Genomic DNA, 19950 nt, shown 5'->3' on the forward strand with positions numbered 1-19950 from the left:
GGCGGAGCAGAAAGGAAATTGCCAGATGAAGATGGTGGGTCAGAACTGGCACGGTGGCAGCCAAAAGGAGCCAGTCGTCCAGGTAAGGGACAATGGTCAGTCCTTGAAGTCTCAGCGCTGCCATCACTGCTACCACCACCTTGGTGAAGATAAGGGGGGTGGATGAGATTCCAAAGGGAAGCGCAGCAAACTGAAAATGCCTGACAACCCCAGAAATCTGGAACGCGATCCTGAGGTATTTCCGAGAAACGGGATAGGATCGGAATATAGATGTAAGCATCCCTGAGATCCAGAGTGGCCATCACATCTCTAAGTCTGAGGATATGGCTGACTGACCTTATGGTTTCCATACAAAACCTTGGCCTTCTTATGAATCGATTGAGGAATCTCAAATCGATTATCATCCGGAGATCGCCTGTTTTCTTGGGAACCAGAAAAACTGGAGAATAGATCCCTAGGCCCTGCTCCCCTGCCAGAACTTCCTCCAGAGCCCCCTTTGAAATATAGTCCTGGATGTAGGATTCTAAAATCCTCTGCTTGGCAGGCTGAAAGCCTCGATTGATAACGAATCTTTCTTGGGGGAGAGAGACAAAATCTATAAGGTACCCGGAGGATCCGAAATCTCCTGGGTCCAAACCTCCTTGAAATGGGAAAGACGTCCCCCCACTGGGGATCTGGGGAGAGGGTACGGGAAAAGCCAGAGGCGTAACGGCAGGAACAGCAGGGGGAAACCATGAGCCTCTGGGAGGGATTGGCCTCCTTAGTGGGTCTGCAGGGGTGCCTCAAAGATCTTCGCTGCCCCCCCCCCAGTTTCTACGGGAAGTAGACTGCTGGCCCTGTTCCAGATTGGAACCAAAAAGCCGGTCGGGCACAAACGGAAGCCCACACAAATTATATTTTGAGGCATTATCTGCCTTCCAAGGTTTCAGCCATAATGGTCTACGAACTGCAGAGACTAAGCCCATGGTCTTGGCTGCGAGCTTTAGCTGTACTTGCGTAGTATCATATAGAAAGTCCATCGCCAGATTCACCGTTTTAAAGGCAACCAGTATGTCATCACGGGATACACTCTGATCCACATCGGTCTGGATCTGATTCAGCTTATTCCTCAAGAAGGACGACACTTCGGATGCTGCTATGGCAGTGGATGCTGAAGCTGCTGCAGCTGAATAGCCTCTTCTTAGTGTGCACTCCGCCCTTTTATCAAGAGGGTCTTGCAGACTCGACCCATCATCTGCAGGCACCAGAGTGCGTCTAGACAATTTGGCTATGGCCATGTCAACCCTGGGAATGGAACCTCACGATTCCACCAAGGGTTTCACCATCGGGAACATCACCTTGAATTTGCGAGTCAAGACTGGTCCTTTCTCCGTTTTTTTCCATTTAGTACGCATGACTGAACGGAGGGTCTCATCCGCCTTAAAGACACGCTGTGCCCGACCTGATGGACTTCAAAAGTTTTTGAGTTTTTTCTGGAGGGAAAAAACATGAGGTTAATTCCTCCTCGTCAGAGGATGATGAGCCCACAGAAAAGACAGTGGGTCTCTCGCTTGGTGCGGTGACCTCCATAGGGGTTTGGGAGGGTCCCGGCAACAGCTTGACTACCCCCTTGATTGAGTCATCCACATAACACCTAGCCCACTGATACATTTCCTGCATCGTGGGCTCAGTAGTGGTACGGGAACGGCAGCTGTCACATCTTGAATACGGGCAGTTGTCGTCCAGGGGGGTATTACACTCGAAACAGGCCAAGTGCTTGCGTTTGGCGGTGGATTACCGCTGGTCAGAGTCTCGCGGAGAAGACATGACTGCGGGAAAAAAAAGAGGAGGATTAAAATCTTATTCAGCAATAAGAAAACAATACACCACCTTAAGAATAAGCCCACCAAACTGGAACGAAGCTCCGAAGTTTCAGTATCACAAGGTGAACTACAAAATTCTCTCTCAGCGCAATAGGGCTCTGGAGGCTTGCTTAACCACTTCAACCCCTCTAGCTGAAACCCCCTTAATGACTAGGCCACTTTTTACACTTCTGCACTACACTACTTTCACCGTTTATTGCTCGGTCATGCAACTTACCACCCAAATGAATTTTACTTCCTTTTCTTCTCACTAATAGAGCTTTCATTTGGTGGTATTTCATTGCTGCTGACATTTTTACTTTTTTTGTTATTAATCGAAATGTAACGATTTTTTTGCAAAAAAATGACATTTTTCACTTTCAGCTGTAAAATTGTGCAAAAAAAAAACGACATCCATATATAAATTTTTCGCAAAATTTATTGTTCTACATGTCTTTGATAAAAAAAAAAATGTTTGGGCAAAAAAATAAAAATGGTTTGGGTAAAAGTTATAGCATTTACAAACTATGGTACAAAAATGTGAATTTCCGCTTTTTGAAGCAGCTCTGACTTTCTGAGCACCTGTCATGTTTCCTGAGGTTCTACAATGCCCAGACAGTAGAAAAAACCCCACAAATGACCCCATTTCGGAAAGTAGACACCCTAAGGTATTCGCTGATGGGCATAGTGAGTTCATAGAACTTTTTTTTTTTGTCACAAGTTAGCGGCAAATGATGATTATTTTTTTTTCTTACAAAGTCTCATAATCCACTAACTTGTGACAAAAAATAAAAACTTCCATGAACTCACTATGCCCATCAAAAAATACCTTGGGGTGTCTTCTTTCCAAAATGGGGTCACTTGTGGCGTAGTTATACTGCCCTGGCAATTTAGGGGCCCATATGTGTGAGAAGTAGTTTACAATCAAAATCTGTAAAAAATGACCGGTGAAATCCGAAAGGTGCACTTTGGAATGTGTGCCCCTTTGCCCACCTTGGCTGCAAAAAAGTGTCACACATCTGGTATCGCCGTACTCAGGAGAAGTTGGGGAATGTGTTTTGGGGTGTCATTTTACATATACCCATGCTGGGTGAGAGAAATATCTTGGCAAAAGACAACTTTTCCCATTTTTTTATACAAAGTTGGCATTTGACCAAGATATTTATCTCACCCAGCATGGGTATATGTAAAATGACACCCCAAAACACATTCCCCAACTTCTCCTGAGTACGGCGATACCACATATGTGACACTTTTTTGCAGCTTAGATGCGCAAAGGTGCCCAAATTCCTTTTAGGAGGGCATTTTTAGACATTTGGATCCCAGAATTCTACTCACGCTTTAGGGCCCCTAAAAAGCCAGGGCAGTATAAATACCCCACATGTGACCCCCCATCGATCAATGTGGATGAAAAAATCTCTGCCCAAAAAAAAAAGGAGGGGAAAGGCGTCTGCCAGGACATAGGAGCTCCGCCCAACATCCATACCCACTTAGCTCGTATGCCCTGGCAAACCAGATTTCTCCATTCACATCAATCGATGTGGATGAATAAATAATTGCCAGGATTTTTTTATTTTTTTTATATACAAAGTGTTTGCCAAAGCATAGGAACGCCGCCTCCTCCTCAGCTCGTATGCCTTGGCAAACGTATCTTTTACTGCCGAGGAGAAATCTCGTCTTGCAGCGCCACATACACCAACTTGCGTGTAATCTGATAGCAGCGCAATGCTTCTGTAAGAATGCACATCAGTGCTGCAGCTAGTCGATCGGTTGGTCCACCTGGAAGGTAAAAAAAAAAGAAAGAAAAAAACAGGCCGCAACGCAATAATTTTATTAACTTTGGAACAGAACATATAAACTTTAACTTTTTTAACTGAACATTAACCTTTTTGCTTACTGGTGTTTTTTTTATTTTTATTTTTACCTTTATAGAACAAACCTCTCCTTCCCCATGGGTCAATGTGCAAAGCGCAAATCGCCCAAAGATGTGGCGAAGTGCGTTATGCACTTTGTCCCAGGTGAAAGGAGACGTTTGCAGCAGCTGTATGTGAATGGGCCCTAATAGCCCTGTGTGCCTGTCCTGGTGAGATGTGATCCCTATGCTAGGTGTACCTGTGTGTGGTACTTCCGGAAACACTCCCCTAAGCATAGGGCAGGGTGGTCAGGACAGTCAGGACAGAAATAGCGGGTGTCACGCCTTATTCCACTCCTGCTACAGACACGACATCTTTTTCGGGGTGACGGTTGGGTTGAGGTACCGGCAACGACATTGGGGAAATGTCGCTCGTGTAGACGGCTAACTACACTGGTGGATGGGGCCACGGAACCTCCTGTGTACAGGAGGTTCTCGATGATCTCTTCCTGAAATTTGAGGAAGGATCCAGTTCTTCCAGCCTTACTGTAGAGAACAAAACTATTATACAGAGCCAATTGAATCAAATATACAGACACCTTCTTATACCAGCGTCTGGTTCTGCGGGAAACTAAATACGGAGACAACATCTGGTCATTGAAGTCCAACCCTCCCATGTGAAGGTTATAGTCGTGGACTGAGAGGGGCTTTTCAATGACACGGGTTGCTCGCTCAATTTGTATTGTCGTGTCTGCGTGAATGGAGGAGAGCATGTAAACGTCACGCTTGTCTCTCCATTTCACCGCGAGCAGTTCTTCGTTACACAATGCAGCCCTCTGCCCCCTTGCAAGACGGGTGGTAACGAGCCGTTGGGGGAAGCCCGCGCGACTAGTTCTAGAAACAAATGCCTAAAGAGGGCCACACTTGTGTAGAAATTGTCCACATAAAGATGGTACCCCTTGCCAAATAAGGGTGACACCAAGTCCCAGACTGTCTTCCCACTGCTCCCCAGGTAGTCGGGGCAACCGACCGGCTCCAGGGTCTGATCTTTTCCCTCATAGATCCGAAATTTGTGGGTATAGCCTGTGGCCCTTTCACAGAGCTTATACAATTTGACCCCATACCGGGCGCGCTTACTTGGGATGTATTGTTTGAAGCCAAGGCGCCCGGTAAAATGTATTAGGGACTCGTCTACGCAGATGTTTTGCTCTGGGGTATACAAATCCAATTTCTGGTTGAAATGGTCTATGAGGGGCCGAATTTTGTGGAGCCGGTCAAAAGCTGGGTGGCCTCTGGGACGGGAGGCGGATGGCCTCAAAACGTGCCCTGGACATAGCAGCAGAGAACATGGGCATGTGATGAATTGGGTTCGTGGACCAATATAACCGCAACTCATGCTTTTTAGTTAGACCCATGTTGAGGAGAAGGCCCAGAAAAATTTTAATTTCGGAAACTTGGACTGGTTTCCACCGGAAAGGCTGGGCATAATAGCTTCCCGGGTTGGCGGTTATAAATTGTGTGGCATACCTGTTTGTTTCAGCCACGACTATGTCTAAGAGCTCCGCAGTCAAGAACAGCTCAAAAAATCCCAGGGCCGAACCGATCTGAGCTGTCTCAACCCGAACTCCAGACTGGGCGGTGAAAGGGGGAACTACAGGTGCGGCTGAACTTGGGGACTGCCAATCAGGGTTTGCCAGTACCTCAGGGATTCTAGGGGGTCTACGGGCCCGTCTTTGCGGTGGCTGCGACGGGGTCACTACTGCTCGTGCCACCGTACCAGCTTCAACTGCCCTTCTGGTGCTCGCCACTTCACCAGGTTGTACGGCAGTGCTGGTACTAGGTCCAGGGAGGGCTGAGCTGCTGGTGTATGCCTCACCACGTAATCTGACAGCGCCAGCCCCACTCTGCTGCCCTTGAAGCGGATCATGCGCAACCTGTGGTCTAGCGACACGGGTCCGGGTACGCCTGGTGCTATCAGGGACCTCAACCTCCTCGTCCGAACTTTGGGTCAGAGAGCCACTGCTTTCTACAGGTTCCTATTCTGACCCGCTAGATTCATCAGATGAGGGTTCCCATTCCTCATCCGACTGGGTCAGAAACCTGTAGGCCTCTTCAGAAGAATACCCCCTGTTTGACATTTGGGCAACTAAATTTAGGGGTATTCCCTGAGACTACCCAAGAAAAAAAAGCAAGCCTGTCTTACAAATGGGAGGCTAGCGAAGTACCGGAGGCCGCTGCGGTTGATAAAAAATATCAAAACAGATTTTTTTATCGCCGCAGCGCGTGTAAAGTGAATGTATGGGGCAGCCACAAGGAGATGTTATACTGTATGTGGCAGCCACATGGAGATGTTATACTGTATGGGGCAGCCACATGGAGATGTTATACTGTATGGGGCAGCCACATGGAGATGTTATACTGTATGGGGCACTGAGACAGCCACAAGGAGACGTTATACTGTATGGGGCAGCCACAAGGAGACGTTATACTGCATGGGGCAGCCACAAGGAGACGTTATACTGCATGGGGCACTGGGGCAGCCACAAGGAGATGTTATATTGTATTAGGAAACCACAAAGAGACATTATATTGTATAGGGCAGCCACAAGGAGACGTTATACTGTATGGGGGGCAGCCACAAGGAGACATTATACTGTATGGGGGCAGCCACAAGGAGACATTATACTGTATGGGGGCAGCCACAAGGAGACGTTATACTGTAGGGGGCAGCCACAAGGAGACATTATACTATTCGGGGCACTAGGGCAGCCACAAGGAGATGTTATACTGTATGAAGCACTAGGACAGCCACAAGGAGATGTTATACTGTATGGGGGCAGCCACAAGAAGATGTTATACTATACGGGGCACTGGGGCATCCACAAGGAGACAATATACTGTATAGGGCACTGGGGGAGCCACAAGGAGATGTTATAATGTATGGGGTAGCCACAAGGAGATGTTATACTGTATAGGGCAGCCACAAGGAGACGTTATACTGTATGGGGCAGCCACAAGGAGACATTATACTGTATGGGGCAGCCACAAGGAGACATTATACTGTATGGGGGCAGCCACAAGGAGACATTATACTATATGGGGGCAGCCACAAGGAGACATAATACTGTATAGGGGCAGCCACAAGGAGACGCTATACTGTATGGGGGCAGCCACAACGAGACATTACACTGCATGGAGCAGCCACAAGGAGACGTTATACTGCATGGGGCAGCCACAAGGAGATGTTATACTGTGTGGGGGCAGCCACAAGGAGACGTTATATTGTATGGGGCACTGCGGCAACCACAAGGAGATGTTATATTGTATGGGGCAACCACAAAGAGACATTATATTGTATGGGGGCAGCAACAAAGAGACGTTATACTGCAGGCATGTCCAAACTGCGGCCCTCCAGCTGTTGCAAAACTACAACTCCCAGCATGCCTAGATAGCTTACAGCTATTAGGGAATGCTGGGAGTTGTAATTTTGCAACAGCTGGAGGGCCGCAGTTTGGACATGCCTGTTATACTGTATGGGGCAGCCACAAAGAGACATTATACTGTATGGGGCAGCCACAAGGAGACATGATACTGTATGGGGCACTGGGACAGCCACTAGGAGACGTTATACTGTATGGGGCAGCCACAAGGAGACGTTATACTGCATGGGGCAGCCACAAGGAGACGTTATACTGCATGGGGCACTGGGGCAGCCACAAGGAGATGTTAAATTGTATGGGGCAACCACAAAGAGACATTATATTGTATGGGGCCGCCACAAGGAGACGTTATACTGTATGGGGGGCAGCCACAAGGAGACGTTATACTGTTCAGGGCACTAGGGCAGCCACAAGGAGATGTTATACTGTATGGGGCAGCCACAAGGAGACGTTATACTGCATGGGGCAGCCACAAGGAGATGTTATACTGTGTGGGGGCAGCCACAAGGAGACGTTATATTGTATGGGGCACTGGGACAGCCACAAGGAGATGTTATACTGTATGGGGGAAACCACAAGGAGACATTATACTGTATGGGGCAGCCACAAGGAGACATTATACTGTATGGCGCACTGGGGCAGCCACAAGGAGATGTTATATTGTATGGGGCAACCACAAAGAGACATTATATTGTATGGGGCAGCCACAAGGAGACGTTATACTGTATGGGGGGAAGCCACAAGGAGACATTATACTGTATGGGGGCAGCCACAAAGAGACGTTATACTGTATGGGGCAGCCACAAGGAGACTTTATTCTGTGTGGGGGCAGCCACAAGGAGACGCTATATTGTATGGGGCAATGCGGCAGCCAGTTATATTGTATGGGGCAACCACAAAGAGACATTATATTGCATGGGGCAGCCACAAGGAGATGTTATACTGTATGGGGAGAAGCCACAAGGAGACATTATACTGTATGGGGGCAGCCACAAAGAGACGTTATACTGTATGGGGCAGCCACAAGGAGACATTATACTGTTCGGGGCACTAGGGCAGCCACAAGGAGGTGTTATACTGTATGGGGCAGCCACAAGGAGAGGTTATACTGTATGTGGCAGCCACATGGAGATGTTATACTGTATGGGGCAGCCACAAAGAGACATTATACTGTATGGGGCAGCCACAAGGAGACGTTATACTGCATGGGGCAGCCACAAGGAGATGTTATACTGCATGGGGCACTGGGGCAGCCACAAGGAGATGTTATATTGTATGGGGAAAACACAAAGAGACATTATATTGTATAGGGGAGCCACAAGGAGACGTTATACTGTATGGGGGGCAGCCACAAGGAGACATTATATTGTATGGGGGCAGCCACAAGGAGACGTTATACTGTATGGGGCAGCCACAAGGAGACATTATACTGTTCGGGGCACTAGGGCAGTCACAAGGAGATGTTATACTGTATGAAGCAGCCACAAGGAGACGTTATACTGTATGGGGCAGCCACATGGAGACGTTATACTGTATGGGGCAGCCACAAGAAGACATTATACTGTATGGGGCACTGGGACAACCACAATGAGACGTTATACTGTCGGGGGCAGCCACAAGGAGACGTTATACTGCGTGGGGCAGCCACAAGGAGACTTTATACTGCATGGGGCAGCCACAAAGAGACATTATACTGTATAGGGGCACTGGGACAGCCACAAGGAGACGTTATACTGTATGGGGCAGCCACAAGGAGACGTTATACTGCATGGGGCAGCCACAAGGAGACATTATTCTGTGTGGGGGCAGCCACAAGGAGACGTTATATTGTATGGGGCACTGCGGCAGCCACAAGGAGATATTATACTGTATGGGGCAGTGTGGCGAAACCAACCTCGCCACTGGGTTTTGGGCCTGTTTACCAGCCTCTTGTCTCAGGATTATGGCCCATACTAACTTTAAAGGAGAAGACAGACCAGCCGCACAGCTTAAATCTGTCTTTGGAATTGTATTTTATGTTATGTGAGGGTACCCAGATAGTTAATTTTATTGTATTCGTGTAGTGCCATTCACCTAATAATTTGCACTCAGACTTGAGCTATCTGGGGATATGTTAAATGTCTGTGTTTACTGTAAGGGTGTGACATTGTAAAATGGTGATTTCTGTCCTGTTGTCTCCACATGTGTATTGGCGATTTCCCTTTGTCCTGAGAGATAATTGAATTGCTCCTCGGGTGTTTTCAGGGCAGAGAGGAGGAAACCATGATGCATTGTGGGGATGTATTGTGTCTGTGTATCCTGAATTGCTACATATCTGTCCTGTGTCACAGTCTTCCTTCTGGTCCCCTAGGGGCATGTCCACCAGATGGGGACCTGCATAAATACGGGCGGGTAGCCCTCAATAAAGGGTTGCTGCTTTATACCTTCATGAAGTTTTGGCTCATGTTTGGGGAATGGGATAACTACACTCTTGGGGATTGCTATATCACAATACTCCCCTGTGTATAAGCTCTTGTAAGAGCTTGTTCATGGTTCCTTCTCAATGGATGTAGGAGAGGTTCACCCACTGGAAGCTGAAGCCCGGTCTTGGGTCCAGCGTGGGTGGAGGACGGTGAGACCCCAACCAAGCTTCGGTGGTTCGTAGGGTCTGCAGTGCGTACGGTGTCAAGTGGAGTGCTTGGAGTCCTCGGAAAGCGCTAGGAGCATCTATCGACAGAGGTACCCGGTCAGGGTGCCAGGAGATCCGTTACATTGGTGGCAAGCAGTGGGATGGCGTCCTAGTGAGAGGAGAGGCAGCTCGGAGACACCGTTCATGGATTTTACAATTGAGGGCAACGCTAGTATCCGTACAGCGCCCCTGGCTACAGCAATATGGATGCCGTTGGTTACTGCACAGCATTGCATGAGGAAGATCACCCGGATTACAGGGATGCCGAGCGAAAAGACGTATGGCACCATTCCCTGGAGGACATGCAGCGTCGGAGGGGTGAGAGTCTTCCCAGTAAGGAGCAGAGATTACGAATGTGATTGGCGCTGGGACTGCCTCTACTGGGAGAGCAACCATTGATGGAGTGGGTGTCAGAGCTTGAGACACTGGTATGGCAGGAAACCTGGCTGGATGACGCTTACCAAGCACTATGGTGGGACACCGTACGACAGTCTCCATGGATGGAGGAGTACGCCAAGCCCGAAGGTGAGGAATATAATTGCCCTGGTTTATTGTGGGAGTCTTTTGAAGACATTGACTTTGGGAGCACAGAAGAGTCTAGATTTTGGGACATTACTGACTACAGGTGGGACTTGCACAATTGGCCTACAACTAGTGGGGTGAGGGCAGATCTGACCTTTCTGGTCCAAAGGGAGTGGGAGCTGGAGCAAGATTATCAACAGTTGCTTCGCTCCATTCAAGCCCAGCGCAAGATACAAGACAGTTGGATACCAGGCCCAGACCTGCAGCCCTACCCCTGAATTGAATTGCTCCTCGGGTGTCTCCAGGGCAGAGAGGAGGAAACCATGATGCATTGTGGGGATGTATTGTGTCTGTGTATCCTGAATTGCTGCATATCTGTCCTGTGTCACAGTCTTCCATCTGGTCCCCTAGGGGCGTGTCCACCAGATGGGGACCTGCATAAATACGGGTGGGTAGCCCTCAATAAAGGGTTGCTGCTTTATACCTTCATGAAGTTTTGGCTCATGTTTGGGGAATGGGATTACTACACTCTTGGGGATTGCTATATCACAATACTCCCCTGAGTATAAGCTCTTGTAAGAGCTTGTTCATGGTTCCTGCTCTCTGGATGTAGGAGAGGTTGTTCACCCCCTGGAAGCTCAAGCCCGGTCTTAGGTCCAGCGTGGGTGGAGGACGGTGAGACCCCAACCAAGCTTTGGCGGTTTGTGGGGTCTGCAGTGCGTACGGTGTCAAGTGGAGTGCTTGGAGTCCTCGGAAAGTGCTAGGAGCATCTATCGACGGAGGTACCCGGTCAGGGTGCCAGGAGATTCGTTACAGGTAGCCACACGGAGATGTTATACTGTATGGGGCGGCCACAAGGAGACATTATACTGTATTGGGCAGTCACAAGGAGACGTTATACTGTACGGGTGCAGCCACAAGAAGACGTTATACTGTATGGGGGCAGCCACAAGGAGACGTTATACTGTATGGGGGTGACAAGTAGACATTATACTCTATGGGGGCCACAAGGAGATATTATACTGTATGCGTGCCACAAGGAGATATTATACTATATGGGCAGTCAGCAGGGCACAAGGAGACATTATATACTGTATGGGCAGGCAGCAGGGCACAAGGAGACATTATATATTATATGGGCTGGCTGTTCGGCAGGCAGTGGGCCACAAGAGTCACTATACTGCATGGGGCCACCTGGAGACATTATACTGTCTGAACTTAGGAACTATACTGTAAGGGGGCCACAAGGTGACATTATATACTGTATGGGCAGTCAGCAGGGCACAAGGAGACATAATATACTGTATGGGCAGGCAGCGGGCCACAAGGATACATAATATACTATATGGGCTGGCCATTCGGCAGTCAGTGGGCCACAAGAGTCACTATACTGCATGGGGCCACCTGGAGACATTATACTGTCTGGACTTAGGAACTATACTGTAAGGGGGCCACAAGGTGACATTATACTGTATGGGACAACAATTTGTAACCCCTCCGCCATCAGTATAATAATGTCTTGTGGCCCCCATACAGTAATGTCTTCTTGTTGCTCCTGTATGGGGGCAACAGGGAGATATTATAGTTTATCAAGTGCCATCACCATGTGCAGTGCAGCTTGCAGGCAGGGCCAGGGCCGCAGAAGACATAGACAGTACAACCTTTATTTCTGACACCTGGGCCGTTAGGGTCTCTCACTCCTCTTCCCCCACTTTGCTTGGACACGGACTGCTGACTGACTGTGCTCGGGAATGAGGAGGAGCTGGGGGCAGCCGCTGCAGGAAGTAATATGTATGCTACGCATATGCACGATGCAGGGGCGGGCTGACACAGATTAAAGAGCAGTCAGCACACATATGACTGCTCCTATGACGTCACCAAATACCACGGTTATTTGGAAACAGCGATATTGCCATATCGCTGCCATATCCTATGTAACACCACAGATAACACAGTGATAACTCTCCTATAGATAATGTAGTAGATGTCACCTGAAGTCCTATGTAACACCAGATATAACACAGTAATAACTCACTGAGTATAGATAATGTAGATGTTACCTGCAGTTCTATGTAACACCACAGATAACACAGTGATAACTCTCTTATAGATAATGTAGTAGATGTCACATACAGTCCTATGTAACACAAGAGATAACACAGTAATAACTCTCTGAGTACAGATAACGTTGGTGTTACCTGCAGTCCTATGTAACACCACAGATAACACAGTGATAGCTCTCTGAGTATAGATAATGTAGGAAATGGGTGTGAGGCCCTAGAATTCAGAACACACACAGTGTCACCTGGATTTTAGGTATAGAGCTGAGGACATGGGTTGCTAGATGGCCGCTAGCACATCCGCAATACCCAGTCCCCATAGCTCTGTGTGCTTTTATTGTGCAAAAAAACTGATTTGATACATATGCAACACGCCAGACCTGCAGGGTATAGCGAAGTGAGGTCACGGTTATGGGCAATCGAGGGTTGCTCACTGTATTGGAGAACCCTGGCAGGCATGTGGCAGTGAAGGAGAGGTAGACACGGTTCCTCTGGGGCACACTCTGTATGTAGGGACCAGGCCTGATGGTGGATGAGGTGCCCTGGATGTTACGGGTATTTTGAGTGCCTGGGGCAAGGTCCCTTTAAGGTTCGTGACGCCAGTGCCTTTGACGGTGGCACACTGGTTGATAGTTGGAATAAGTGAGGTACACAGGTGGTATAGTGAACCAAACGTTGCTTTACTTAACAGTCCAACTTTGTACATACAGATGGCAACACAGTCCTTTAGATCACAAGCTTCACAAGCAGGCTTATTTCACAAGATGGCAGGTATTGATTATGCAAGATACTCAGAGGGTAAATCCACAATGCACTCAGAATCAGGTTGTACCTTTCCTCAGAAATAGCGTACACTGTTCTTTCTAGAACTCCTGTCTGGCTTTTTATCCCAAGGCCCGGATGCCTAAATGGTGGCTTAAATCCTTGGTATATCTATATCTTCCTCTGGTATTAGATCCTTGCTTTACTTCCTAATGCATCTGCCCATCAGTGTTACTTATCTTTACTTGTGATATCCTGACTTGTCTGGGTAAGGACTGTGGGTTTCTCCCAGGAGGTTCTGTCCTGCTACTGGGGTGTCTCTACTGAGCTAAGCTTAGCCTCAGGAGCTTCAGGCTGACGAGGTAACTCCTCTAGTCCCCTGGAATGAACTAACCCTCTCCTGTCTGGGCCTTCCTATATATATCTAGGGCTCTCTAGTTCCCTCTAACGTCTGGGAGGCTAAACTACACCCTGACAGGCCTGACACCCAGATAACACAGGGAAAAACATGCACATGACATTCAATGCAATGAAACACATTAACCTGTGTAGTGCCCACCTTTACCTAGTGGGACACTACACATATGCAAATTATCCTGAGATGAGTCCTGTCCCTGAGATGAGTCAAGGACAGGACTCATCTCAGGTAATTTGCATATGTATCAAATCGTTTTTTTTTTACACAATAAAAGCACACAGAACTATGGGGACTAGGTATTGCGGATGTGCTAGCGGCCATCTAGCAACCCATGTCCTCAGCTCTATACCCAAAATCCCGATGACAGGTTCCCTTTAAATTCTCAGTCCACCCACCCCAACCATGATACAGATATTTGGATGGACATTACATATAACACTACAAAATATACAGGAGATTACAGCACCACATACATATTATATCCAGTGACATCTCCTGTGATATAGACTTTCCTCAACGTCTCACTTCGGAGATAAGACCGCCATGATACCTTCTTTCAGCCGCGTCTTGTCTCTGCAGAGTTTATCACACAAACATTTTAGATTCCTCACTCACTTTACTATCATCCTTTCCCTCCTGGTGCCTCAATACTGTCATCCTGCTGCTATCCCCAAATCTGTGCTAGTGCCACACAGATAGTCCCCCATAATAATTTGCTCAATAGTAATAGTGTTCCCTGCAACACCCCCAATAGCAATCCAATTAGTAGTAATGTCCTCCATATTGTGCTCAATGATAACACCCCATAGAACCCCCAATATTAATAATGTCCCCATAGGACCCCTAATAGAAATAAGGCCTCCTATAGTGCCTGCAGCTTTAACAAGGCCCCTCTATAAGATACCCCTATACAGCCCACAGTAGTAATACATTGCCCTATAATGTCTGCAGTAGTTATAATGCCTCATATAATGGTCCAAGTATTTAGAAAGACCTCTGTAGTGGCCCCAGTATTTATAAAGACCCTTGCAGTGCCACATATAGTTATAATGAACCTCTGTAGTGTACCCTGTATTATAATGCCCCCTGCAGTGCCACTAGATAAAGTGGCCCCCTCTGTGTTATTAGAATATATTATAGCCCCCTCTGTATTATAAGTAGTGATGAGCGAAGTGAGCTTTGGATCCTAGATCCGAAGTTGTTTCGCTCAAAACTTCGTTTGAATACTATACGATTAACAGGGCCATCTTTAATATTGATTGGACCCTGGGCAAGAATTAACTTGGGCCCCCTGGATCCCGCCTTCCCACACCCTAGCATGCAATCACGCTCTCCACCACAACACACACACAAAAAATAAATCCACACACCTCGTAGTAAACTTTAATCATGGAGAGGCCACTAGTGTTCCTTGGCAGTAATGTAAATACTGCCTTTTTTTCTGAAAATGCAGTGTTTACATTAAAAATCTTGCAGAGACATGCTGTAGACACCAGAACTACTACGTTTAGCTGTTGTGGTTCTGGTGACTATAGTGTCCCTTAATATAGAGGGGGGGGGGGGGGGGGGAGAATCAGCACAAAAGTATCAAATAAAATGGCTGCATAATTATTCTAAAAATTAAAAAAAGCACAACTTCTAACACAAATATATAGTACAGTATTTTGCAGAGTACTTTTATTTTTACAATGTGCAGATGGTACTGTACTACTAACCCCTCCATCCATATAATGGTCTCCCATGGTCTCCCATGTATTATTAGTATATAATGTCCCCCTCTGTATTATTAGCATATATAATGTCGCCCTCTGTGTGATTAGTATATATAATAGCCCCCTCTGTATTATCAGTATATATAATGGCCCCCTCTGTATTATTAGTATATATAATGGTCTCCTATGTATTATTAGTATATATAATGTCCCCCTCTGTATTATTAGTATATATTATGTTCCTCTCTGTATTATTAGTATATATAATGTCCCCCTCTGTATTATTCGTTGTTTTCATTAAAATGAGTGCCCAAAAAAAAATGTTTTGTCTCACTCCCATTTCTTCTTGTTGCATGTTGAAGCTCTACTTGTAACCTTGTTAAGATCCAGCCATGCTAAATATGATTTTTTGCCATTGTTCAAGTGGTCTTAAACTTTTGATCAGGACTGTATATACACTAACCAAAAATATAAACGCAACACTTTCGGTTTTGCTACCATTTTGCATGAGCTGAACTCAAATTTTCTACATACACAAAAGACCCATTACTCTAAATATTGTTCAGAAATCTGTCTAAATCTGTATTAGTGAGCACTTCTCCTTTGCCGAGATAATCCATTCCACCTCACAGGTGTGGCATATCAAGGTGCTCATTAGAGAGCATGAATATTGCACAGGTGTGCCTTAGACTGCCCACAATAAAAGGTCACTCTGAAATGTGCACAGTTTTGCCTTACTGGGACACACACAGAAAACCAGTCAGTATCTGGTGTGGCCACCATTTGCCTCACGCAGTGCAACACATCTCCGTCGCATAGAGTTGATCAGGTTGTTGATTGTGGCCTGTGGAATGTTGGTCCACTCCTCTTCAATAGCTGTGTGAAGTTGCAGAATATTGGCAGGAACTGGAACACGCTGACGTATACGCCGATCCAGAGCATCCCAAACATGCTCAATGGGTGACATGTCCGGTGAGTATGCTGGCCATGCAAGAACTGGGATGTTTTCAGCTTCCAGGAATTGTGTACAGATCCTAGCAATATGGGGCCGTGCATTCTCATGCTGCAACGTGAGGTGATGGTCATGGATGAATGGCACAACAGGATCTCAGGATCTTGTCACGGTATTTCTGTGCATTCAAAATGCCATCAATAAAATGCAGCAAACCGTTTACTCACACGCCACCACACACGCTGTCTGCCATCTGCCATGAACAGTGAAAACCGGGACTCATCCATGAACAGAACGTCTCTCCAACGTGCCAGACGCCAAGTTGGTTACGACGACGAACTACAGTCAGGTCCAGACCCCAATTAGGACGACGAGCATGCAGATGAGTTGTCCTGAGACGGTTTCTGACAGTTTGTGCAGAAATTCTTTGGCTATGCAAACTGATTGTTGCTGTAACTGTCCAGCTGGCTGGTCTCAGACGATCATGGAGGTGAACATGCTGGAGACGGCTTATGGTAGAGAAATAAACATTCATTGCACAGCCAACAGCTCTGGTAGACATTCCTGCAGCCAGCATGCCAATTGCACTCTCCCTCAAACGCTGCGACATCTGTGGCATTGTGCAGTGTGATCAAACTGCACATTTCAGAGTGGCCTTTTATTGTGGGCAGTCTAAGGCACACCTGTGCAATATTCATGCTGTCTAATCAGCACCTTGATATGCCACACCTGTGAGGTGGGATGGATTATCTTGAAAAAGGAGAAGTGCTCACTGAGGCCTTATGCACACAACCGTTTTTTTTTAAGGTCCGCAAAAACGGGGTCTGTAGGTCCGTGATCCGTGACCGTTTTTTCGTCCGTGGGACTTCCTTGATTTTTGGAGGATCCACGGACATGAAAAATGAAAAAAAAAAAATCTAAGTCAAGTTTCCCATTGAAATTATAGGAAAAAACGGACACGGATCACGGACACGGATCACGGACGCGGATGACAATCTTGTGTGCATCCGTGTTTTTTCACGGACCCATTGACTTGAATGGGTCCGTGAACCATTGGCCGTGAAAAAAATAGGACAGGTCCTATTTTTTTCACGGCCAGGAAACACGGATCACGGATGCGGCTGCCAAACAGTGAATTTTCAGATTTTTCCAAGGACCCATTGAAAGTCAATGGGTCCGTGAAAAAAAACGGAAAGCGGCACAACGGCCACGGATGCACACAACGGTCGTGTGCATGAGGCCTAACACAGATTTAGACAGATTTGTGAACAATATTTGAGAGTAATGGGTCTTTTTTGTATGTAGAAAATGTTTCAGATCTTTGAGTTCAGCTCATGCAAAATGGGAGCAAAACCAAAAGTGTTGCGTTTATATTTTTGGTCAGTGTACAATGACCCCCTCTGTATTATTAGTATATATAATGCCCCCTCTGTATTATTAGTATATATAATGTACTTCTTTGCATGATTAGTATATATAATGCCCCCCTCTGTATTATCAGTATATATAATGTCCCCCTCCGGATTATTAGTATATATAATGGCCCCTCTGTATTATTGGTATATATAATGCCCCCTCTGTATTATTAGTATATATAATGTACTTCTTTGCATGATTAGTATATATAATGCCCTCCTCTGTATTATCAGTATATATAATGTCCCCCTCCGGATATCAATAAATGATAAAGCAAGATAAGAGTACAAATATTGTCCTGTTTCATAAACAGTTGTACAGTGATGTCTACAAAAATAACAAAGTACATAAGCCAAACCAAATCCCCCCCCCCCCCCCACAATAATCAAGCAGAGAGACGACTACACCATCCCCTATTGGGACAAGTTAAATAAAGCGTATCATGATAGGCACATTGTGGGAATTGTTCTGTGTATGAGTACATGGAAAATAAAATGTTAGATACGGCCATAGTATCAAGCCACTGTCTTGGCAGATGCCCCAAGTACTCAGGTCACATGTTCTGCTATAGACAGTTGCCCCCCTCAAACAATCCCTTGTCAGCGCCAAAGACACCAGACCAGGAACTGCAAACCATCCTTGCCATATTGACAGAATTTTTGCTGGACATCTCCTTTTCAGGTATACCCCTCTCTTTCGAATGGTAGAACGGTATTTAGTCGGTTTACATATTCCTGCCTGGTAGGTGGATTCCTCTGTATCCAATGTTTAGCAATAATACCCTAGCCTGGAACAGCATTCTTTGAATGCACAAGGATATTTTATCATCTATACCTGGCGAGTTTAAAAGACCTAATACACAGACTTTGGGGTCTCTAGGTATTTGTATCTGTGTTGTTTGGGCTATGATATTCATTATGTCTTCCCAATACACCTCCAGCTCAGAGCACTCCCAGAACATATGTATCAGAGACACATCTGCCCTTCCACAGCGGGGGCAGTCTGAGTCTGTCCTCCGACCTATATTGTATAGAAACATGGGAGTTCCATATACTCTATGTACCAGGTATAGCTGGGATAATCTTTGAGCCTCACTAAGCATGAGGTTAGGGGTTAAAGCCAGGACATCATTCCATTGTTCCTGAGAGATACCACCAACGTCTCGTTCCCATTTTTCTGGGGGTTCTGTCATTTTTTTAAACACTAGTGATACTAGTCGTCATGTCACTGGGCCTGCGGTAAACAGCGAGAAGGCCAAGGCGCTACTGCCAGCGCCTCTGCCTTCTCAAACAGCTGATCGGCGAGGGTCCCGGTGTTTAAAAAACGACAGAACCCCTTTAACAGGCAGAGGGCCTAATGTAGTACATTTATTAAATAAGTACTTATATAACAGAGATATGAATCCTTTAGCGTTACCACCACACAATAAGGCTACTTTCACACTTGCGCTTGATCGGATCCGTTCTGAACGGATCCGATCATATTAATGCAGACGGAGGCTCCGTTCAGTACGGATCCGTCTGCATTAATAACTTAGAAAAAATTCTAAGTGTGAAAGTAGCCTGAGCGGATCCGTTCAGACTTTCAATGTGACATCTTCAAGCGGATCCGTTCCCATTGACTTACATTGTAAGTCTGAACGGATCCGCTCGCCTCCGCACGGCCAGGCGGACAGCTGAACGCTGCAAGCAGCGTTCAGCTGTCCGCCTGTCCGTGCGGAGGCGAGCGGAGCGGAGGCTGAACGCCGCCAGACTGATGCAGTCTGAGCGGATCCGCTCCATTCAGACTGCATCAGGGCTGGACGGAGGCGTTTGGGTCCGCTCGTGAGCTCCTTCAAACGGAGCTCACGAACGGACCCATGAACGCTAGTGTGAAAGTAGCCTAAGGCTACTTTCACACTAGCGTTCGGGTTTCCGTTCGTGAGCTCCGTTTGAAGGAGCTCACGAGCGGACCCGAACGCAGCCGTCCAGCCCTGATGCAGTCTGAATGGAGGCGGATCCGCTCAGACTGCATCAGTCTGGCGGCGTTCAGCCTCCGCTCCGCTCGCCTCCGCACGGACAGGCGGACAGCTGAACGCTGCTTGCAGCGTTCGGGTGTCCGCCTGGCCGTGCGGAGGCGTGCGGATCCGTGCGGATCCGTCCAGACTTTCAATGTAAGTCAATGGGGACGGATCCGTTTGAAGATGCCACAATGTGGCTCAATCTTCAAGCGGATCCGTCCCCCATTGACTTTACATTGAAAGTCTGGACGGATCCGTACTAGGCTATTTTCACACTTAGCTGTTCTATGCTAAAAATAATGCAGACG

The sequence above is a fragment of the Bufo gargarizans genome, chromosome 6 (genome assembly GCF_014858855.1).
Source record: "Bufo gargarizans isolate SCDJY-AF-19 chromosome 6, ASM1485885v1, whole genome shotgun sequence".
In the NCBI taxonomy this organism is placed as follows: domain Eukaryota; kingdom Metazoa; phylum Chordata; class Amphibia; order Anura; family Bufonidae; genus Bufo; species Bufo gargarizans.